Raw genomic sequence first — 25577 nt, forward strand, 5'->3', positions numbered from 1 at the left:
TAGAAAATGGATGGATGGATGGAGTGAGGTTCATTGAAGTTGTGGTGTAAAGAAGAGTTTTGTTTTGGATTTTTGTTTTTTTATTTGGGTGGGCGGGGGGTTTCTTGATTTTGTTTATTGAATTTTTCCCCTTGGTTTATGATTTGGACTTGATTGCATTGGATTGACTTTGTAGGCGAGCATTTTGGCTGAGAGTGCTGCATGCAGGAGTTTTCTAAACCTCTCGCTGGTAAAACGCTTAGGCGTGAATAATGTCATTGAAAAATAATGAGAGATAATTGTTCAAGCGGTTTAGGAGTGTTCAGGTTTAGCTCTAAAATGCTTCAAAAAATGCTTAAATGTTTAGGTGTAAATAGGGCCTTAAGGGTTGGTTTATACTTCACATTCAGAACACATATGCACACACATCATGGTTGCCATGCGTTCCCAGCATTCTTTACACGCGTCCTCTGAGTTTGTCGTCAGAAATTAACATGACATGTGCACAAGTTGCAGTACCAGAAAAAATATGGAGGGCGTGTGTGTTCAGGTTTTGGTATGTGACATCAGCATTGTTGCTTACTATCAACATGTGACAGCAGGCTTGCAGCTCCAACAGGATCGATGTGCATACTTCGATGTTTGACGAATGGCTTGATGTGGTGAAGCAAATCATTAAATTTAAATGCTGACATGCGACTGTCTTTATGGTGCTTTTCTGCTTCCATTCCTCACATAGGCAATACAAGCTTTGCATATTCCCCATTGTAATGAGGCAATATATTTAAAGGTCTCACCTTCACAACAGTATCAGAATGTAAAGAATTTTTATTTTTCATATCTTTCTCCCATCAACTGACAGCACAGTGAATCAGGACGTTGTTTTCTCACCGTGATGATTTCTCACACTGCCACCTGGTGAAACCCTCCAAATTTACTTAAAGTATGCGCGCAAAGTGCTGTTAGTACACTGCTTGTATAGCAACAGCGTCCTCAAGCGCACCTGTCGTGTTGTGTTAAGTATATCCCTGGCCTTATGAGTGTTGACTGAGACCACAAAGCCTCTTTACATTTGGAACAGCAGTTTAAGATTTCACTGAGCAGGCAGCATGTTGTCAGGATTTATTATATACTGTATAAAGTAAGAAAGATTATCCATTTTCTGACCTGCCTAGTCCACCTCTGTGTGTGGGGGTTCAGTCTAAATGTATTACCGACTTGAAGTTATCTTGGACGGGCTTGCTGAGCTGAATGGCCAGCTCTAATTGCAAAGGTTTCAATTTGTTTTTATAAAACAGTTTCCCCGGCATTAAATTGAACATCGGCATGATGGTCAGATTTACCAATACATTACGAGTATTGAAATCCTAGATAAATATTTTTGATGGTCCAGTAAGAACTCTTACCACTATCAGTAACCTGATTTTAGAATCTGACCTCATTATCTGTGCATGTTCAGAGTTTATTTATGCATGTAGAAGGCTTACACGTGAGAAGATGTTTTATTTTTATTATTCCATTTTAGTGGTTATCTATTTGTAGACACTGAAATATTCTGTTTGAATCTTCACCTTTTTTGTACAGTTTATTTATTAGGAGAATGTGGTTTAGATGCTTATTCCTGTGTACATTTACTTTTAAATGTCAATTTGAATATTTTGATAGTGACAATGTATACATATATATATTCTGTACTGTAACAAATTCTGTTCTGTTCTTGTTTTTCTCATAATAAAATATATACTGTCCTCCTGCTATGTACTAAATGTTTGTGTTGCATTATTATGTTTTTAGTTATCTTCACTGTTTTTCACCGTCTACAAGCCATCTGTAAGAAACATGCCTCCTGCATTTCGCTGAACCGCACCTACAGTCATTAGAATTCCTCAAAAAAGATCTGGACAATGATGTGCTGCTCTAAAGTCTTCTCTTTGGCCTGGATATGTACAGTATGTATGTATATATATATATATATATATATATATATATATATATATATATATACATATATATATATTGTCGAGGATGCCAGGGGCGACAACCTGGCTGGGATGCCTTGAAGGACCGGAAGTGGGCGTGCGCCCATCTGGGATCACGTGGGGGCCGCCTTCCTGGTTGTTTTGGGGGCCACGGGTTCAGGGCATGGAAGCCCCACCCTGTAGGGGCCCGTGGTCACCACCAGGAGGCGCCCCAATACCTTGGGGACTTGTGACCTCAGCACTTCCGCCACACCAGGAAGTGCTGGGGGGAAAATTTAAGAGGACACCCGGAGAGCTGCCAGGAGAACAGCCGGCACTTCCGCCACGCTGGGGCATGGCCAACGAAGGAGTGTCGGGAATCACCTGGAGCTCATCCGGGAGGATATAAAAGGGGCCGTCTCCCTTCATTCAGGGCTGGAGTCGGGTGGAAGAAGGACAAGGCACGTGAGGAGTGTGGAGGCGGCCCGAAGAAAAGGCATTTGTGTGGCCAGGACTGTGTGTTGGGGTTCGTGATTGTGTCTGAGTGACACTCATATTGTATATAGTGTATATAATAAATACGTGTGGTGGTGAAAAACAACATGTCCGCCTGTCTGTGTCCGGGTCGGCTCCACAATATATATATATATATATATATATATATATATATATATATATATATATGGTGGTGCTGCAGTAGCAATGCTGCATCACAGTAAGGAGACCTGGGTTCACTTCCCAGGTCCTCCCTACGTGGAATTTGCCTGTTCTCTCTGTGTGGGTTTCCTTCGGGTGCTCCGGTTTCCTCACACAGTCCAAAGACATGCAGGTTAGGTGCATTGGTGATCCTAAATTGTCCCTACTGTGTGCTTGGTGTGTGTGTGCGTGCCCTGTGGTGGGCTGGCGCCGTGCCCGGTGTTTGTTCCTGCTTTGCGCCCTGTGTTGGCTGGGATTGGCTCCAGCAGATCTCGTGACCCTGTAGTTAGGATTTAGCAGGTTGGATAATGAATGGACAATTATTCCTCCTTCTCTACCTCTGTTGAGAGTTGCCTGCTACCTCCTGACTCTGACTTATCAATGTGAGGAAGTGGGCTTCTGTTTTTGCCAGACCCAGGAATGCTTCCGGTGTCACGCCATGTCTTCCAGGAAGCACTTCTGGGCCGCCATAAAGAGAGCAAGCAGGTCCATTCCTGACAGCACCCTCTATTGACACCCAGGGACCTTGACAGAGATGCACTTCTGGACTCCAACTTCCAAGCACCCCGCGTGCGTCCCAACTGGGCTGCCATGCCAGGACCACTGCCACCTGCCATATTGGGTATGGAACTGCTCCCAAGTTCCTGCTTCCATTGGTCCATTATTTTATTCTGGCTTGGCACAAAGTTATCTTTTCATCCTCCTGGCCAATCCATCCTTCGTTGTTCTTTGGCCTCCTGTCCAGGTAATAAATCTTTCTCCTTCCCAGCCAGGATGTCCATTCTCCTCTTACAAGAGAAAATGAACAAAACAAATTTTGTTCCCAGTTTTCTAAAAACTGTGCAACAGCACAGTCATTCACAATCTATATATGTTTGTACAGTTTCATTTTGCACTATGTAAATTAGGCCATGGGTGTCACGGTGGCGCAGTTGTAGCATTTCTGCCTCGCAAACTAGGGTTCACATTTCCGGCCTTCCCTGTGTGGAGTTTTCATGTTCTCCCCTCTGCGTGGTTGTCCTAAGGTTTCCTCCCATTCTCCTCCCAAGACATGCTGGTTAGGTAATTGGCTACTGTAGAATTGGCCCTAGTGTGCATTTGGTTTATGTTTGTGTTCACCCTGTGATGGACTAGCACCCTTGTCCAAGGGTTTCTACCTGCTTTGTGCACTATGCTAGCTGGGATAGGCTCCAGTCCCAAAACCCGTGATCCTGATCTGGATTAAGCTGGTCAGAAAATGAATTGAGAAAACTTTAAGCCATTCGTCTCCTACTTGTATTTATTGCACTTATTTAATTCAAATCATCTTATTGCCTATATTTACTTCACTGCCCACACCCATCCTCTCTGCATATGTGGTACAAGAATGTCACTACGCGTTTGACGTTTATGCGAGAATAGAGACCTACTCTAATCGAATCTCTTTTTTCATCTTGTTAGGATAGGCCCTGGCTATTTTGACAGAATTAAGCTTAGACTACAAAAGGCAACAGTCCAGCTAAAGTCAGAGTGACAAGAAGCAGATGACCACTGGTGTGTGCTGATCTGGAAACAGACGACCTGCTGCACCACACCGAGTTACAGCACCTCTTTCTGCTCTTCTCTTCCTTTATGTGTTATTAACAAGCAATGACGCTGCACTCTGCCTTTACATTAGGAAAGGTAAAAGTGTACAGAAGGAGCCACTCACCCAGACTTGGCGTCCTAATGTAAAGCTACAGACACTCTTGTGACGGCCTGCCGTTTGATACTTCTAGTCACAGTCTGCCATCTGGAGTACATCTGCGGAATTCTCCAAGCTCTGCAGGAAGACTTCACACCAAACACAGTCAGGTTAGAAAATGTGCACTAAAATACACTTAATTAAAGTGCAGTTAGTATACTACCATATTGTACCAAAAGTGTGCTTTTTTAAGCACCTATTTTGTACTCAGTGTGTTAATGATATATCATTAGTGTAACTAAATATTTACTTTAAAACAACTAAATGTACTTGAAGTGTTATTTTGGGACACCATTAAGATGTGGTTAAATATGCTTAAGTACACTTTTACTATTTCCATACTTTCATAATTGTACTTTGTTTCCACTTGGAGGATATTTGAATCCTTCTTTCAGATACTTGTTAATACACTTACATAGGAGAAAGATTTATATTTCAATGAAAATGCAAGGCTAATACATTGAAAGCATATTTCTAATATATTTAGTAATATATTTCAAACTAGTTCTCCCCTGCGGCTCCCTGCTAGGACAAACTTAAAAAAAATCAATTAAAACAAAAAAAAACTAATGATATGTATTGAGAAGAATTTATATTGATAGCTTTCGTATCCAAGGGCCTCTTGATATGCAATATTTTGGGTTTTGCCATCGGGGCGAGAATGTAGCTATGATCTCTTTGCCAAAAATGTAAAAAGTTGGCATGCTATCTCTGGCCAAGCGGAAGGTAGGTACACTCCAATGTCAAACGTTGGCACTGTATCTGATCGTGTTCAGCTCTGACGGGAGAGCATGGGGAGAAAAGCACATGGCCGTGATATCTCTGGCAATCAGCAGCCACCCTCTAAAACACCCTCCATAAACACCAGGACCAGATAATATTTACCCTCGAGTTCTTAAGGAGGCTAGTGAGTACAAATATAAACCCTTGACACACATTTTTAGTAAGTCACTGTTCACTGGAGAGATTCAGAAGGACTGCAAAATGGCAAATATCATCCCGTATTATAAAAAGGGTGACAGGGCAGATCCAAGCAACTATAGGCCAGTAAGCTTAATGGGCATCACAGGAAAATTAATGGAAGGAATTATTAAGGATAAGATTGAGCGACATCTGGCATGGACAGGAGTTATTAGGAACAGTCAGCATAGATTCAGAAGAGGGAGGTTGTGTTTTACTAACATGCTGGAATTCTATGAGGAGGCAACAAAAGGATACGATCAAAGTGGAGCTTATGATATTATTTATCTGGACTTTCAGAAAGCATTTGATAAGGTCCCACATGTGAGGTTGGGCATCAAGTTAAAAGAAGTGGGAGTTCAGGGTGATGTTTTTAGATGGGTGCAGAATTGGCTCAGACACAGGAAGCAGAGGGTGATGGTGTGAGGAACCTCATCAGAACTGGCCAATGTTAAGAGTGGTGACCGTCAGGGGTCAGTGCTGGGGCCGCTGCTATTTTTAATATATATAAATGATTTAGATAGGAATATAAGTAACAAGCTGGTTAAGTTTGCAGATGATACCAAGATAGGTGGATTAGCAGATAATTTGGAATCCGTTATATCATCACAGAAGGACTTGGATAGCATACAGGCTTGGGCAGATTTGTGGCAGATGAAATTTAATGTCAGTAAATGTAAAGTATTACACATAGGAAGTAAAAATGAGACATTTGAATACACATTGGGTGGTCAGAAAATCGAGAGTACACCATATGAGAAGGATTTAGGAGTCATAGTGGACTCTAAGCTATCGACTTCCCGACAGTGTTCAGAAGCCATTAAGAAGGCAAACAGAATGTCAGGTTATATAGCGCCTTGATGTGTGGAGTACAAGTCACAGGAGGTTCTGCTCAAGCTTTATAACACACTGGTGAGGCCTCATCTGGAGTCCTGTGTGCAGTTTTGGTCTCCAGGCTACAAAAAGGACATAGCAGCACAAGAAAAGGTCCAGAGAAGAGCGACTAGGCTGATTCCAGGGCTACAAAGGATGAGTTAGGAGGAAAGATTAAAAGAGCTGAGCCTTTACAGTTTAAGCAAAAGAAGATTAAGAGGTGACATGAGTGAAGTGTTTAAAATTATGAAGGGAATTAGTACAGTGGATCGAGACTTGCATTTTAAAATGAGTTCATCAAGAACACGGGGACACAGTTGGAAACTTGTTAAGGGTAAATTTTACACAAATATTAGGAATTTTTTCTATACACAAAGAACGATAGACACTTGGAATAAGCGACCAAATAGTGTGGTACACAGTAAGACGTTAGGGACCCTTAAAACTCGACTCAATGTATTTTTAGAAGAAATAAGTGGATAGGACTGGCGAGATTTGTTGGGCTGAATGGCCTGTTCTTGTCTAGAGTGTTCTAATGTTCTAATGTCCAAAACACACGTAGCTCTGATCTCTCTCTCGAAAACATCAAACGTTACTTTTAAACAATCTCTAGATGATAATGTCTGCTGAAAAAACAGGTATCGCTAACTAAGCAGAGGCAAGGTGCACTCCAACACGAGGTAGAGCGACTCGAACAGAGGCTGACGTGTGAATGAGGAGGGCCTTGCCTGGCTCCCTACTCCTGTGGTCCTGCCTCCCTCTCCCTTCTCTCAGATTCACACAAATAAATTGGTGCTACAACTGAACTATAATACTTAGCATGACAGAAATCACAATATCAACCGGAATGTTCAAGCAAATGACAGAAAATAAAACCCGATCTAAATCCGTTAAATTGTTCTCTCATGCAGACAGACACACAGACAGATTTTATATATGTATATGTATATATGTGTATATATATATATATATATATATATATATATATATATATGTGATGGAGAGCCGGGTCCCATGCCCGGCCGGGACGCCTCTGATGCATACGTCCCGGGGGAGCCATCATGGACTTTGCAATACCTCCCCCGGGGCGCTTGGGGGCACTCTCCCTGGCAATTGATTCCTCCTCAATCGCCCCTGTGGCTCCATGGGACATGGAGTCCACCACAGCAGCCCGGTTGGGAGATGGGGTGGCCGCTAGGGGGTGCTGCAGAGAGCCAGCCACCACACTGGACGGTTTATCAGCCCCACCCGGAGGTGCAATTAAGACCAGCTGGTCAGGCACCTGGATCACTTCCGGGTGGGGTATAAAGGGCCTGCCTCCCAGCAATCGAAGCCAGAATCGGGAGGAAGAGGACGAGGTTGCCTGGGAGGAGTGGTGGAGCAGGAAAGTGTGGGTTTGTGTTGGTTTCTTTGTGTGTTTGTGCTTTGGACTGTGTTGGGCCGGTGGGACACGGGAAGATGTGTGCCCACGGCTGAAGAGGAAAAATAAACGACCTTGAGTGTGAACACGTGCCTCTGCGTATTCTGTGCCGGGTCGGGCGCTATAAAGCGCCTTGTTTATAATATATATATATATATATATATATATATATATATATATATATATATATATATATATATATATATATATATATATATATATAGAGAGAGAGAGAGAGAGAGATGTATTTACAACTCAATAAAAGCACACTTTTGGTATATTATAGAAGAACATTTAGTGTACTTAAATTAAGTGTACGTCAGTGTACTTTTTTTTTTCCCAGGGTCACTGCAAATAAGTGTAAGTAAGTAGAGCAAAGTGCTTTGCAGTTTATAAGGGCCAATTAACAAAGCGGACAGTTATACTGCCATAACACTTCATTGGGATTTACAGTAAATTACATTTCATGCATTCAAGCAGATGGTGACAAACATTGTCACAAAAAAAAAAAAAATCAAAGGTTATCTGCTAAGGATGAAAAAGGCTAACTGACTGTTTGAAAAATCCACTAAAACTGAACTTCAAAGTAAAGCTTTTAAAGCGCAATATTAAGTAACTCTAACGATACACTTCTGTTTATTTTTGGGGCATATCAGAATGTGCTAAATATCCACGTAAGTGTTAGTACTGTAAGTAAACTAAAGACCTACTCAGGTAAAAATATATTTGTAACGAGTGCACTTCTACAGCATTTTCTTGACAATCCACTAAAATGAAGTTGATACTTGTGTATGAAAGTACACCAAACTTGAACTTTAAAGCATACATAGTACAGTAACGCACTAATAACACATTTCTATCCATTTCACAGCTAGTATACTTTGTCTGAGTACACTTAATATCAATGTAAGCATTAGTGCAAATTAGTGTATTAGATTTTGAACACTGAAATACTACTGAGGTACAAATGTATATATTTATGTTTTAGTTGTACTTATTTTTAGCGCACAAAAACAATGTTTCAGAAATATACTGTCTGATATTAAAGTATATTTAATACATTTTACTTTTACCTGGGGTGAAATGTCCAGACTCAGTCCAGGGGTCCACTGTGGCTGCGGTGATTTTCTCTCTAGCTGACCCCTCAACCTTTTTTTTTTTTTCCTCTTAGCCTGCATTTACAAAACAGCAGTAGCGAGAGATTTAGATTCATAAGAAATTTTAAAATATTTGTATTTTGCCATAGTTTTAAAAGATTACTTCACCCAAAAATGATTTTTTATCATGTGTTACTTACTCCATGTCTTGTAGTGATGCCTTATACAATTTTTTAATGTCATGTTTTCATGGAGAACAAAGAAAATAAAGAATATAAGCCAATTGTGACCAATGCTTTACTATGGTAAGCAAAGTGAAAAATGAACCTCTAGTTACTCACATTGCATAATCCACATGTCGTTATCCAGCTGTCCTCTCACATCATCCACAATTTGTGCATTTTTAGCTAAAATATTATTAAAAAAAACACTTCAGAAAAGTCAGCACACATCATAAACAGGATACTCAGTCCAAAGATCTGTGATAAATCCCACTTACATTGGTTAACAGTTTTGTCCTTCCCAGATGTACCTATTTAACAATTTGAGTTTGCAAAAAATGTACGTGTTTTGCACATTGTGGGTACATAACCAGATAGCTGACATGAGATTACGTGACACAGGTACCATGAGATTCGTTTCTCATATTGCTTGCTGTTATATAGCATTGGTCACCATTGGCTTGTATTCTTTATTAACTTCGTTCTCCATTAAAACAAGAGAATAAAAGTTTTGTTTGGTTGTTACTATAAAACACATAGGATAAGCAACATATTAAAAAAACTAACATTCAAGTTCCTGACTCTGTTTTATTATTACCTTTATGAACCCGTCAAATCCAATTTCTCTAATATTAAATATAGGCGCTGTGGACCACCGGGGTGTGACACAGACAGGACGGACACTAATTGACACTCAGCACACCTTTATATTTATAAAAATATTTATAGGTGGGGATGCACTTTCTAGGCTCCTCACAAGAGCACAACTTCCACAAGACAAAAGCAGAGTTTCTTTCTTTCTTTCATTCGCCTCCTCTCCTGGCAAGCTTCATCCACTTCCTCCCGACTGTGGCTCCTCGAATGGAGTGAGGCGGCTCCTTTTATTCTACTCCTAGGAGTGCTCCAGTTGGTTCATCAGTATTACCTGGTGGAAGTCGATTGTAGGACACTGCAGTTCTCCCTGGCGGCCCCCCACAGAACTGCACCAAACTCCAAGTCCCAATGTGCCCTGCGGGTATCTGTGGTGCCACAGCCGCCAAGGAGGGCTTCCTTCTAGCTTCCCTGAGGTGGTAGTGCCCTGCAGATGCGCTCTCCCTCAGTCCTTCCATCCAGTTGGCGTCTCAGCCGGGTAATGGCCGAGGCCATCATCACAGCACTTAAATCAGCTTTGCATAAAACATATACGGGTGGCGTCTGCAAAAATATACAAGCTGTAAAGTCTCAAGAGATTCTAAGTACACAAAATAGTGGGATCTTGGCTTCTTTACATAAAAATGAATGGAGTTTTTTTTTTTTCAAAAATAAATGGTGGACACCCCCTTAAGGTGTTGTGACATCTAGAACAGCAGCACATTTTGTTTTTAACACAAAGAGAAAAGTTCAACAAACTAAACCTACGCTCTCACGTGTTTAAAATTATGAAGGGAATTAGTACAGTGGATCGAGACTTGCATTTTAAAATGAGTTCATCAAGAACACGGGGACACAGTTGGAAACTTGTTAAGGGTAAATTTTACACAAATATTAGGAATTTTTTCTATACACAAAGAACGATAGACACTTGGAATAAGCGACCAAATAGTGTGGTACACAGTAAGACGTTAGGGACTTTCAAAACTCAACTCAATGTATTTTTAGAAGAAATAAGTGGATAGGACTGGCGAGATTTGTTGGGCTGAATGGCCTGTTCTTGTCTAGAGTGTTCTAATGTTCTAATGTCCAAAACACACGTAGCTCTGATCTCTCTCTCAAAAACATCAAACGTTACTTTTAAACAATCTCTAGATGATAATGTCTGCTGAAAAAACAGGTATCGCTAACTAAGCGGAGGCAAGTTCTCCCTGGCGGCCCCCCACAGAACTGCACCAAACTCCAAGTCCCAATGTGCCCTGCGGGTATCTGTGGTGCCACAGCCGCCAAGGAGGGCTTCCTTCTAGCTTCCCTGAGGTGGTAGTGCCCCGCAGATGCGCTCTCCCTCAGTCCTTCCATCCAGTTGGCGTCTCAGCCGGGTAATGGCCGAGCACAGCACTTAAATCAGCTTTGTATAAAACATATACGGGTGGCGTCTGCAAAAATATACAAGCTGTAAAGTCTCAAGAGATTCTAAGTACACAAAATAGTGGGATCTTTGCTTCTTTTCATAAAAATGAATGGATTTTTTTTTCAAAATGGTGTTGCGACATCTAGAACAGCAGCACATTTTGTTTTTAACACAAAGAGAAAAGTTCAACAAACTAAACCTGCGCTCTCACTAGTTGGAATCCTGATCTAAAAGGTTTGGGGGCTTGTCAGCCTTGCAATTACCACCCAAGCCCTTTCCGCAAGTCGCCTCATAGCTCACTTATGGCTCTTTACTTTGATACAAGTTCATTAGTTTTAACATTTTGTTTATTATATTTGATGGCATTTTATTTTTAATTTTTCAGGTGTAGGCACCACCATTTTGTGTCATCTGCTGCCGGATGTGCAGACTCCCGGACCTCAATGTATGGTGTCACTACACCAGCTATGCACTGTACAATATGGTGGCACTCGCTCCTCCATATCCAAGTTTCTGGACAGGTCACACAAAACCTTTGCCTGCTTTGGTTTTTCTAAAACATACTTTCAGTGCTGAAGAACCTCACATGCTTTTTGATTCGGATTCATTGGGCTTTGGAGTGTGTGCTTCTCATTTTTGGATTTGACCTTGGCTATAGTCATTCAGTGGTCTGTTGCTTTACTCAGCCAGCACCCCCAGTACTTTCCTCTGGTGTTCCTGTACCCCATGGCCCTTTAAGAGCTGGGTGAGGAATTGTGTGCTGCCTCCATCCTAACGTCTAGCTAGAAAAGTATGGACCTCCTGGCAAGTCCTCGCACAACTCACTGTTACATGAACAGCATGACTTCAGCTTCCCTTATCATATGCTACAGATCTTCAGACAACTTACCAGCCTTCCATCGCTTCAGTGTGTCTTCATAAGCAGTCGTTTGGTTCCTCATTTTGAGAAGATCACCTCCACGAAGTCACCTAGCAAAAGGGGGATAATGAGAAAGATGCACAGTGACTGCAATTCAGACCCACTTCTCTAGAGGTATGAGGCAGCAGCACTAAAGCAGAACTTTTACACCACTAATATTTTGGATTTGATGTTCCTGCTCCTTTTACAAATTGCACAGTATTTGAAAAATACAACCAAAATATAATTAAATGATTTTTAAAAAATTAAAGGTTACAAAACATTATAGTAGGCTCTTCATTGCATTCAAGTGACGCCGACATTCAAGCACAGGCATATGATTAAAATACACTACCAGTCAAACGTTTGAACGCATCCCGAAATGTTCATGATTTTGACAGAAATGGATTTCATCACAATATCCTTAAATTCATTTAAAAATACGGGGAAGAAATTACTAGAGTTATTACTGTCTGTAAGTGCTTGAAGTGACCGATTTTTAATTTATTATTCACACACGACTGCAAAGCCCCATTTCCACCAGTCATTCCTTTAGTGTCCTAAAGACAAGCCCCTTAGCTTATGTTTAGAGTTCTGTATACAAGCTAATTGGTTATTAGAGAAACCTTTGTACAACCAATAGCACGGTAGGAAAAGTTTATTCTGTTCCTAAAGTTCAGTTCTGGGTTCAGAAATGGCCAAAATGAAGCAACTGTCTGAAGGAACACGTCAGTCTATTATTTTTTTGTTTGTTTGTTTTTTCAAAATGAAAATTATTCAATGTGACAGACTGCCAAGAAACTGAAGATTTCATACAAGGGTGTCTATTACTGTCTTGAGAGAAGATGGCAAACTGGAACAAATGAGGATAGAAAAAGAACGGGAAAGCAGAGACACAAATGCATAAAAGGAAAAGGACATCAGAGTCTGTAGTTTGAGAAAGAAACACGTTAAAAGGTCCTCAGTTGGCTTTTTCCTTAAACAGAAACCAAACACCAGGGTCACCTGTGTCTCCAACAGGGGGTGCTTGCTCCCCGAGATTGTGTTTTTTATAGAAATGCAGGACACACTTGAACCTGTATATACCCCTTCGGTGACATAGTGGAAATAATCAGACCAGAGAAATATGGTAAAAGAGATTATATATATATATATATATTATATTTATTTTTAAATATATATATATATATATATATATATATATATATATATATTGTCACACATGTGCGATTAGGAGGCAGTCAAAGAGCCTAAAGGTGAGTGAAACATCACGAGATAGAGGGTTGTCACGTGGTACTTACCTGAATCTCTTTTGCCCGACAGAAAACTGGAAGAAAAATAACTCCTCCAATTCCGGATTCCAAATTGGCCGCGACGACGTCACTTCCGGTTCCATCAATTCACATCACCCCCGTCCCATCCTGATGACGTCACTTCCGGTTCCTGTTTCAAACGTCACTTACTGCCAACCATTTCCTGTCCCATAATCCTTCCCTCTATAAAGTCGCCATTTTTCTCAGGAAGATTGTTCATTGTTTTATTTTTAAGACTTTGAATCGTGTTTCCTTTGATTGTCTGGACGACAATATATGGGGACGATCCCCAAACCTTTTTCTTTGTTGGAGTATTATTCTTTTCAAAAAGAAACCTTATCACAATATATATATACAGTGGTGTGAAAAACTATTTGCCCCCTCCCTGATTTCTTATTCTTTTGCATGTTTCTCACGCAAAATGTTTCTGATCATCAAACACATTTAACCATTAGTCAAATATAACACAAGTAAACACAAAATGCAGTTTTTAAATGATGGTTTTTATTATTTAGGAGAAAAAATCCAAACCTACATGGCCCTGTGTGAAAAAGTAATTGCCCCCTGAACCTAATAACTGGTTGGGCCACCCTTAGCAGCAATAACTGCAATCAAGCGCTTATGATAACTTGCAATGAGTCTTTTACAGCGCTCTGGAGGAATTTTGGCCCACTCATCTTTGCAGAATTGCTGTAATTCAGCTTTATTTGAGGGTTTTCTAGCATGAACCGCCTTTTTAAGGTCATGCCATAGCATCTCAATTGGATTCAGGTCAGGACTTTGACTAGGCCACTCCAAAGTCTTCATTTTGTTTTTCTTCAGCCATTCAGAGGTGGATTTGCTGGTGTGTTTTGGGTCATTGTCCTGTTGCAGCACCCAAGATCGCTTCAGCTTGAGTTGACGAACAGATGTCCGGACATTCTCCTTCAGGATTTTTTGGTAGACAGTAGAATTCATGGTTCCATCTATCACAGCAAGCCTTCCAGGTCCTGAAGCAGCAAAACAACCCCAGACCATCACACTACCACCACCATATTTTACTGTTGGTATGATGTTCTTTTTCTGAAATGCTGTGTTCCTTTTACGCCAGATGTAACGGACATTTGCCTTCCAAAAGTTCAACTTTTGTCTCATCAGTCCACAAGGTATTTTCCCAAAAGTCTTGGCAATCATTGAGATGTTTCTTAGCAAAATTGAGACGAGCCCTAATGTTCTTTTGCTTAACAGTGGTTTTGCCTTGGAAATCTGCCATGCAGGCCGTTTTGCCCAGTCTCTTTCTTATGGTGGAGTCGTGAACACTGACCTTAATTGAGGCAAGTGAGGCCTGCAGTTCTTTAGACATTGTCCTGGGGTCTTTTGTGACCTCTCGGATGAGTCGTCTCTGCGCTCTTGGGTTAATTTTGGTCGGCTGGCCACTCCTGGGAAGGTTCACCACTGTTCCATATTTTTGCCATTTGTGGATAATGGCTCTTACTGTGGTTTGCTGGAGTCCCAAAGCTTTAGAAATGGCTTTATAACCTTTACCAGACTGATAGATCTCAATTACTTAAGTCTGTTCTCATTTGTTCCTGAATTTCTTTGGATCTTGGCATGATGTCTAGCTTTTGAGGTGCTTTTGGTCTACTTCTCTGTGTCAGGCAGCTCCTATTTAAGTGATTTCTTGATTGAAACAGGTGTGGCAGTAATCAGGCCTGGGGGTGGCTACGGGAAATTGAACTCAGGTGTGAGACACCACAGTTAGGTGATTTTTTAACAGGGGCAATTACTTTTTCACACAGGGCCATGTAGGTTTGGATTTTTTTCTCCCTAAATAATAAAAACCATCATTTAAAAACTGCATTTTGTGTTTACTTGTGTTATATTTGACTAATGGTTAAATGGGTTTGATGATCAGAAACATTTTGTGTGACAAACATGCAAAAGAATAAGAAATCAGGAAGGGGCAAATAGTTTTTCACACCACTGTATACACATACATACTAGGGGGCTTTGCCCCCTGCTTGCTTCGCTTGCCAACCCCTGTGCTTGGTTTTCCAAATACATACTTTTAAGATTTTTTTTTCTTTGAACTTTTCTAAAAACAATATTTGTAATCTTGCGAGTCCCAATATGCTGAATCTTTTTAATGAGGTCAGTGAGACGTGCGTTTAATGACTTTGTACCATAATTCAGCATAGGTTTCTCTGTTTCGAATTTCAGCACAAACAAAATGATCTTCATCATCAGCAGTTAAGAATTTCTTTTACAAAGTAACCAATAAATGCATATGAGGTAAACTCTGTTTTTGAAATTCTCAAGATTCTTTATTTGTCACATGCATAGTTATACAGGACAACACACAGTGAAATGCATCCTGATCCGCTTATCAAAAACTGCAGAGTTACAAGAATATCAGTTAGATTAACAAAAAGTCATAGATTGAAGGATAACAGTATAGTAGAACATAATAAATAAGTAAAATTATATGAATAAAGTAGAATTAAGTGTTAAGGTGCAATAGTGTAGTCATTATTGTGCAAAACCAAAGTTAAGACAGGTGCATAGTTAAATGAGGCAGTTTGTTTGTTTGCGCTACTGCGATCTTTACTTTCTTTTTTTAATATTTTCTAATTTTCCTACTTTCATATCCTTTAACTTTCTCCACACGTGTATAGCGACGTTTTTTTTGGAGCCTTTCGAATTTTACAGCTTTCATAATCTCTAACCTGCTCTGCATGTGTTTAGCGCCAACATTTGTAAACATCTTTATGAAGTTCTACTTTGTCTTTTAATTCTGAGCCGGATTGGATTTGCTTTGTTTTCCAATTCCACTTGTTCCGGGCTGATAATTACTTTCCTTATTTTCTGAATTTGCACCTTGATTATTCTTTTTTGCTCTTTTTTCTCTCCAATGCTTTGGAGTCTCTTTTCTCCGTGCTGCTTTCTTCTTTTCTTAGATGTCAACATTTCCTTTATAACGTACTGTCCTTATACGCTTTATATGCGCTGAGAGCCCTGAATCTGTGTGTGCTCAAGTCCTTTAGACGACTGAATGTTTTGCTGCCTCTTGGCTTAGTTGATGTTGACTGTAAGTAGGGCGTGTCTTGCAAGAATCTCATGTTCCACGTCATCGTGAGACGGTCCTGGCACAAAGTCTCATGTTTAAGGTCCCCGGCGAGACGCTCTGTGGCCATGGGTCTCTTTTCTCTGCGCTTTTCTTTCATCTTCGTTTAGTCGTCGACGTTTCATTTCTACCGTATTGACCTTATACACTTTATATGCACTGAGAGCCCTGGAGCTGTGTGTGCTGCATGACTGCCTTTCCACTACTGAGTTGTTTTTTCTGCCCGTGGTCTTATTTGTTGATATTGCTTGTAAGTAGGGAGTGTCTTAAAGGAACACTTTAAAGAAACACATTAGATACATCAGATCTCAATATGAAGTTGGATATCTATACAAATAACAACAGGGCAATGTCTTAGGAACAAAAGGATGCCAAGTCTTTTAATGGAAATAAAATTGTGAATTTCCCCTTGGGATTAATAAAGTATCTATCTATCTATCTATCTATCTAAAAGTTTTCTTCCTACAGAGGGCTCAATTGTGTAGACACCCTAAAAGCAGAGTGAAATGAAGATGTGGCAGGCTAGTCCATTTTTTCAAAAACTTAATTTCTGCTGCTCAAAATGCTTTTCAGTATCTTGTGTGGCCCCCACGAGCTTGTATGCATGCTTGACAACATCGGGGCATGCTCCTAATGAGACGACGGATGGTGTCTTGTGGCATTTCCTCCCAGATCTGTATGAGGGCATCCCTGAGCTGTTGTACAGTCTGAGGAGCAACCTGGCGCGCTAATGGGCGAAACATAATGTCCCACAGATGTTCTATTGGGTTTAAGTCAGGGGATCGTGAAGGCCATTCAATTGTTTCAATTCCTTCATCCTCCAGGTACTGCCTGCATACTCTTGCCACATGAGGCCGGGCATTGTCGTGCATTAGGAGGAAACCAGGACCTACTGCACGTAGGGTCTGACAATGGGTCCAAGGATTTCATCCTGATACCTAATGGCAGTCAAGGTGTCTTTGTCTAGCTTGTAGAAGTCTGTGCGTCCCTCCATGGATATGCCTCCCCAGACCATCACTGACCCACCACCAAACTGGTCATGCCGAATGATGTTACAGACAGCATAACATTCTCCATGGCTTCTGCAGACCCTTCAACGTCTGTCACATGTGCTCAGGGTGAACCTGCTCTCATCTGTGAAAAACACAGGGTGCCATTGGTGGACCTGACAATTCTGGTATTCTATGGTAAATGCCGATCGAGCTCCACTGCGCTGGGTTGTGAGCACAGGGCCCACTAGAGGACGTTGGGCCCTCAGACCACCCTCAAGAAGTCGGTTTCTGATTGTTTGGTCAGAGACATTCACACCAGTGGCCTGCTGGAGGTCATTTTGTAGAGCTCTGGAAATGCTCATCCTGTTCCTCCTTGCCCAAAGGAGCAGATACCAGTCCTGCTGATGGGTTATGGACCTTCTATGGCCCTCTCCAGCTCTCCTAGAGTAACTGCTTGTCTCCTAGAATCTCCTCCATGCCCTTGAGACTGTGCAGGGAGACACAGCAAACCTTCTGGCAATGACACGTATTGATGTGCCATCCTGGAGAAGTTGGACTACCTGGTCAACCTCTGTAGGGTCCAGGTATCGCCTCATGCTACCAGTAGTGACACTGACTGTAGCCAAATGCAAAACTAGTGAAGAAACAGTCAGAAAAGATGAGGAGGGAAAAATGTCAGTGGCCTCCACCTGTTAAACCATTCCTGTTTTGGGGGTCATCTCATTGTTGCCCCTCTAGTGCATCTGTTGTTAACTTCATTAACACCACAGCAGCTGAAACTGATTAACAACCCCCTCTGCTACTTAACTGACCAGATTAATATCCCAGAAGTTTCATTGACTTGATGCTATACTCTGATTAAAAAGTGTTCCTTTAATTTTTTTGAGCAGTATATATATACACACACACATACTGTACATATCCAGGCCAAAGAGAAGACTTTAGAGCAGCACATCATTGTCCAGATCTTTTTTGAGGAATGCTAATGACTGTAGGTGCAGTTCAGCGAAATGCAGGAGGCATGCTTCTTACAGTTGACTTGTAGACGGCTCCTCACCATTATTAATACTCACACATTTTGAATATTCAGTGAGCTTTTTATGAAACTTGCCAAGTGCTGCATGGGTAACTACCATCTGAGCTATGTTATGCATGTGGGCTTTGCTCTTTTTTTTCCTATCCGTTCACAGTGCACCTGCCCTAATCACTCCAGGATGCTGACCATAATACACTTTTGTAGTCCACATCTGTCCAATGTCTGTTTTCTTTTGCTGAGTTTAATCTTTTCTTTTATTTGCCAGTTTCAGTTTTGTCTTTCTCTTTGAAAATCTGTCTCTTAAGTTCAGTGTCATGGAGTTGTTTTTTCTCTGTTGAAGATGACCCTGGTAAATGGTTATCTGTAGCAATTGAAATCAATTTTAAATAAATGAACTTTGAATCGAGTCATCTTTATGAAGTCATCGAATGACACCACTGGTTCTATCTCCTGTAATAATATGGAGACCTGCAGCAATGTCTGCAAACCCAAACCTACACCCCGTTCCCCTATTGTAGATGCTTTCCATGGTTCATAGATTTAATGGTTCAACAAGCATCAAGTTTATTAATGTAGGATTAAACATCTAGTAATGATACTGCACTATATCAGAAAATTCAAAGAAGTATCTTTCGTGGTTCTGTCAATTATGGAATGCAAACAGACACAGAAAGACCAAATTCTTCACTCACGAAAGCAGAGACAAAAGGGTCAACATTTTAAAAAATACATGTTGGCTTTCTTACCACACAACCCATTATATAAATACTTCAACTTCTATATTTCTTGAGCTTCTAAAACAGTTAAATTTCCCACTTCAGATCAAAAATACAATGTATAGTGAAAAACAGTGAGGACAACAGGAAACATAATAATGCAACACAAACATTTAGTACATAGCAGGAGGACAGTATATATTTTATTATGAGAAAAACAAGAACAGAACAGAATTTGTTACAGAATATATATGTATACACTATCAAAATATTCAAATTGACATTTTAAAGTAAATGTACACAGGAATAAACATCTAAACCACATTCTCCTAATAAATAAACAAATGTACAAAAAAGGTGAAGATTCTTACATACAATTTAAAACAAAGACTGCTTGTTTAGTGATTGTAGTAACAAACAGAATATTTCAGTGTCTACAGATAGATAACCACTAAAATGGAATAATAAAAATAAAACATCTTCTCATGTGTAAGCCTTCTACATGCATAAATAAACTCTGAACATGCACAGATAATGAGGTCAGATTCTAAAATCAGGTTGCTGATAGTGGTAAGAGTTCTTACTGGACCATCAAAAATATGTATCTAGGATTTCAATACTCTGAATGCATCGGTAAATCTGACAATCATGCCGATGTTCAATTTCATCGATAAAAGCACACCGCCTGGATGTCTTTGAAACATCCTTCAGCAAGTCTATTCTCTTCGTAGTTTTCACATAAAGTGCCTTACAGTGAATTTTGGCTGGGAATGAAGCTACACTAACTTACAACAGCCAGGCCCCAATGCATAAGGTTTCATGATGAAATGATAACCCCTCAAGTGCAACATTCTTCCAGAGCCATGAAACGGATGAGACCACACTCTTTCTGTAGCATGGGTTCAGGTATGCCACAGCATGTAGAACTAAATCTGGTAGCTGCATCAAGACCTAATATCGGGTGACATTCAATCTGTGAAATCCAACCATGACCTATTTTACAAAGTACAGGCTAAAACAAAAGTTGGAAAGTATCTACAATCAGTGCTTCTACAGAAACGTGGTAGGTCTCTGACACTCTAAACACATTAACTATATCATGCTGTTTTCTAAACCTGCTTATTCTGAGCAGGATCACAGAGGTCAGGAGGCTATCCCAGCAAGCATTGGGCACAAAGCAGGAACAATCCCCTGGAGTGGGCACCAGTCCATCACAAGGGAATACACTCACACATTCACACATACCCACTAGGGCCAGTTTAACATCACCAATTCACCTAACTTGCTTGCTTGGTTACAAATATTTAAACGACATATAAGCTACTTACATTTTGGCTAAACTATCAAACTGAAAAAGGCAGTATAAAGCTCATAAAATAATACTTTAACACATATCTTACAGTACACAGATTTAAATCTAAACAGAGTTTCTGCAAACTTATGTACTTTGAAAATCACAAACCATATTTCTGATGTAACAAACGAGTAAACGGCACAGGTGCTGCTGGGATAGGCTGTGGCCTCCGAATTGGATTAAGTCCATTTGGGAATGTTTTCAGACAAAATGAAAGAACTCTGTGCAATATTTCTAAAACACAAACACAAAACAGCAGATATTACTGTATACAGTACAAATATAGTCTCCTTCCTTATCTATGCTTATTTTCAATATCAAGATTGTATGTTTACACATATAGACGTTTTTCTTTAAAAATAATTTTAAACACTTTCTTTTTAAAAAATAATTAAAAATGTATTTGTATATATGTAGACTCCTTAAAAAACTATTTAATACCTTTTTCAGTATTGTATTCAAATCTCATGGGTCAACTTTCACTAATTATTGTTTTCTATCCTACTGTTGATAAAATATTTATCACTGTCTAATTTAATAACCTGAAGTCAAGCAAAATCTCTTTAAAATACAAAATATGCAGTTAACAGCTGTAAGAGATACTGTTTCTAGAACCTGTGCAAGTTTAATATGAATACTCAGAGAGTGCGTTAAAGATGGTACAGAATAGTGACAAAATGACAGTAATATCCATAGCATGTTAAGTCTTTGGCTGAAATTACAAAACGATTGTGATACCCAATTCTAACATTTCCCCATTACATTTCTATCCTATCACTAAAGAAGTTAAAATATGGTAACAGCAGTAGCATGTATCAACTAATTTACTGAAAAATATTTTATAATATAATATTTTGTATGGTAATGCTAGATGTATTTTCCACATAAACAACAATAAAATGTAACATTTATTATATAATGGGAGTAAAAGAGATATAAGAATATAAATATCAATACCGTGAAAAATGAACAAGTGATTAAAGATGCTTTAGAAGGATTCATATAAGAAAACATCCATCCATCCATCCATTTTCTAACCCGCTGAATCCGAATACAGGGTCATGGAGGTCTGCAGGAGCCAAACCCAGCCAACACAGGGCACAAGGCAGGAACCAATCCAGGGCAGGGTGCCAACCCACCGCAGGCCACACACAAACACCCCCACACACCAAGCACACATTAGGGCCAATTTAGAATTGCCAATCCACCTAACCTGCATGTCTTTGGATTGTGGGAGGAAACCGGAGCGCCCGGAGGAAACCCACGCAGACACGAGGAAAACAAGCGAACCCGGGTCTCCTAACTGCGAGGCAGCAGCGCTACCACTGCGCCACCGTGCCGCCCTTATAAGAAAACATCTTATCTAAAATGAAAATAACTCCATTAGGCTACACTCGGTCCTGGAGACCCACAGTGCCTGTAGGTTTTTGTTTGAACCAGATTCACAATCAGCGACGAGAACTGATCTCATTTAATTAGTTGGTCTCTTTTTCTTTTCTCTTATTTTGCACTCAAAAAAGTGCACAGTGTGTTTTTTTACATTTATAATACATTTACAAATATTTCTACTTTTTGCTATAGCTTTAAATGCTTAACTCTCTGTTTGCCGTTTTCCTTTATTTTGCCTTTTTCTATGTAGTTTGCTCCCTTCATTGTATTCTGATAATGAAAATTACAAATAAACAAGACCAGACACCCGGGTAAACAACACAGAATGAGGAAAGGCTGCAACTACTTCAACATCAGACCTAATACTTGGCAAATAATGGAATAAATAAATAGAATATCTGGAAAGGCAGAACGAAAATATTCTTAGAAAGTTAAAACATGCACACAAACCTACATTATCCCCATAGAACAGCTGAGTCCAAATTTAATAAAAATTTACCAAACTTAGTTTTGTAATTTCTACATTTACACCTAAAACACAAAAACTGGGAAAGAGCAGCTCACTTAATTAGGGTAGGAGTCCAATTTAAAACAGAAGCTGCAGTCACAGGGTGGAGTTTGGAAACCACTGGCCTAAAAGGACACTAAAGTGACATACACCTGTAGCATTAAATAACCACATCAGCATAGTATTTGTTGAAGGTATTCGTTACACAGACCTACAAAATCAATGAAATTCACATAAGAATGTTGGCTCAGGAAGGAAGTGAAAACAGCATGACTCAACGAACAGGAAATGAACAGACAGAAAGTTTCAAAGCAGGATGAACGAAGTGTGACTGAAGAAGCTAAATCTGGTCGACCATCAACATCATGAATGCCTTCATCAGAGAAGACCAATGGATTACGTTGTCTGCTGTTGCTGCACATTTAGATATCAGCTATGGATATGCACACGCCATAATGCAAGATGACTTGGGGTACCATACATTTTGTACAAGATGGGAACCCAAAGAGCTTACTGATCTGCGCAAGCAAACATACTTTGGTGCATTTCAGCAAGTGTCACTCCCTCTGCCCAAAAAAATCTCACTATGGTGTGTTATGCAACAATGCTGCAATCCTGCAATGGAGCGTCCATATTCATTTGACCTTGGCTTCAACTAGACTTATGGCATACAGCTGTGCTTTGTGTGTTCAAACTACCCGTTAGCCATTGCAAACATGCTGTGTCGGCGTCTATGCATAGCAGTTACTGTGTAATTTTCAAATTGCCTTTCCTTTTTTGATTTACCCTCATATAAACCGAGATTAGAGCTGCAACATTAATATAAGATTGACTCTTAAATTACTTTTAGTTCAATACCCGACTGTTCAACGATTACACATATCTGCATTTACACTGTTAATTTTATATGTCATTTACATATCCGGTAGTAAAAGGAACACTTAACATTTAATAAAAGGGTATGTACAGGTATATGAAAAATAACAAATAGGCAAAATATTCCACAGTGTAGTGTTTGCAGTCTGTTAGACTAATGAATAGATTTTTGCTACTAAAAGTGTATTTTTGATTCCTTCCATTGATCCTCTGCTAACAATGCAGAGTTTAAATTCTGCTTGAATAAAAATGTGTATTCATAAATACCCTTTCTAAATTTATACAGTATTTACAAAGTATTTATGGTCTCATTTAATCAAAATTATTTTTTGACATCTTTAAAATATATAATACGTATTCTTCAAAATAGATTATCAAAGCCACACTAAGGCAAAAAACCATATGGCTGGTCAGTGTTTTTTTTTAATCATTAGACATATTACTAGGTTTTCTAATAATTAATAATATGACTATGGCATTGTGTCACAAGGCTGTGCTTTAAATCCAAACACTTGAACAAAAAAAGACTATTGAAAAAAAATAAACAGGAAATATAAACTATATTCATAAACTACCAGTACAATCTGAGGATGTTCTGATATTGCTTCTGAACTCAATTTTTACTTTTTGTTTTCTTTGGTCCCATATTTGATTCTAATAAATAGCATTTCCCTTTCTAAGCATTTTGACTGGCTGATCCGGTCTTCCTTTTTGAAATGCTTTTTAGTCACAAGACTTTCTAGGAAATGTTATTCTGAATCAATTAAACACCTGAAACTTATGGATACTAGTAAGAAAGTCTAAATCCAGAAGAGATCTGGAGTCATGGTGAAACTGTGAACAAGTCACTCAAGTTACAAGGATCAAAGAATGCAGATATAAAATTAATTTTCTCATCTTTACAAAACATGCTTTAAAACATTCAGAAGAATAAGAAGCATAATTGATAGTATAATCACTATCAAGCTTCACCAAGTCATTGTCAGGTAACGTCTGGTAAATACATTTCCTATTCATTAAATGGATGATGAATGGCATTTGAAAGTTAACATTAGCATCACAACAAAATAAAATTACAAGTTAGCAGTAATCAAAAATAATCCCAGCTACTATAGCTCAAACTGTGTGTACATAGACTTGCCTTGTGTGGTATGCTACTCCTTCGTCAGTTCAAATATAATATTCGTTTTATAAACGTGTCCCTTTCTCCCGCTGCTGTCAGCTCTTTAAAATTGAACTTAATAGCTGGGAGGACTGAGACAAAATTCAGTTAAACAAACTATCAAAAATTAGTAACTTGGTGAAAATCTCTTATCAAATTATTCCTTAGGATTGGTACTTTTTGTTTACCACAGAACAGATGACAAATACGCAAAGAAAGAATATAAATCATCTTGAAAACCATGACTAAACAGCAATATGCCAGTATAATGAGACTGTAACTGCCAAGTCAGATGTTTTCTTACTTTTAATTTTCTATCTTTTATGTCATTCTGGTGTATATTTAAGAGTGGTTTATTGTTTGTCACATTATAATAATAAAATAATTTATTTTTTAAGCTTCTTTAAAAAGCCAAATTTCCCCCTAAGGAAAAAATGTTCTATCTATCTAAGGCCTTGTTTACACGGGCGTTAAAATCGAGCGTTTTTTTTTTTTGCGTTCGTAGCGTCCGGTGAGAGCGGATCAAGCGCCGAGTGTTTTCTACACGTAGGAGTCAATGAGAGTGTTCACACGGGCTTTGGTGACGGCGTTTGTCCGGCTGCGCGTTTATACGGCATCAAAAAAACGTTGCATGCAGCTTTTTTTTGGCGTTCAAAACCCAACTAACGCAAGGAAACCGCTTCTAGTTCGTTTTCGGTGCGTTTATTTTACGCTTCGGAGCAGCGTGGGGATGGGCATTTCAGTGCATAACACCGGTGTAAGCGCACACTCGACTACTGTTTCCTTACCTCAAAGTGACAAGTAGTCTCTCTTCGGGGCTAACACCAAGTCGCATATTGGTTGATCGGCGTGCAATGTAGCATGGCACCAGCTGCAGCAGACAATCAAAAGTGGAAACCGACATCCGACAGTAATTAAAAAACTTGCGCGGAAATTTTCACATTTCTTCGTAAAGCACAAAAAAACTTCCTTTAACCCGACGTTGTGCAGTCAGAGGATGAACCCAGTAGCGGTGGCGATTTTTTCTCTCCCTACGTCCTTGAATTACGAGTATTTTTAAAACAAGAAGACTAATATCTAACATAGCAAAATGGTCCATATTGAAAGGAGGCACCTCAAATAAAACGACAAGGGCTTTCATATCCAGTTCCCGACACTGCCTCCACAGGTTAACACACAAACTACAATTTGGGCTGCAGGCTGGCGTTAGACAGAGACAAACGAACGCCGGTGTAGAAGTCAATCGATCGCCACCACAAAAT

At 39.6% G+C, this 25577-nt stretch overlaps 1 long non-coding RNA gene across 1 annotated transcript; it reads left to right on the top strand.

Moving 5' to 3' along the window:
* Positions 1–1540: 1540 nt before the first annotated feature.
* Positions 1541–19490, top strand: LOC120516733. The gene is made up of 3 exons (XR_005630901.1): positions 1541–1557; positions 3566–3567; positions 19204–19490. It is a non-coding gene; the product is annotated as an uncharacterized LOC120516733 (long non-coding RNA).
* Positions 19491–25577: the final 6087 nt, after the last annotated feature.

This window comes from Polypterus senegalus, chromosome 16 (assembly GCF_016835505.1).
Source record: "Polypterus senegalus isolate Bchr_013 chromosome 16, ASM1683550v1, whole genome shotgun sequence".
Lineage (NCBI taxonomy): Eukaryota > Metazoa > Chordata > Cladistia > Polypteriformes > Polypteridae > Polypterus > Polypterus senegalus.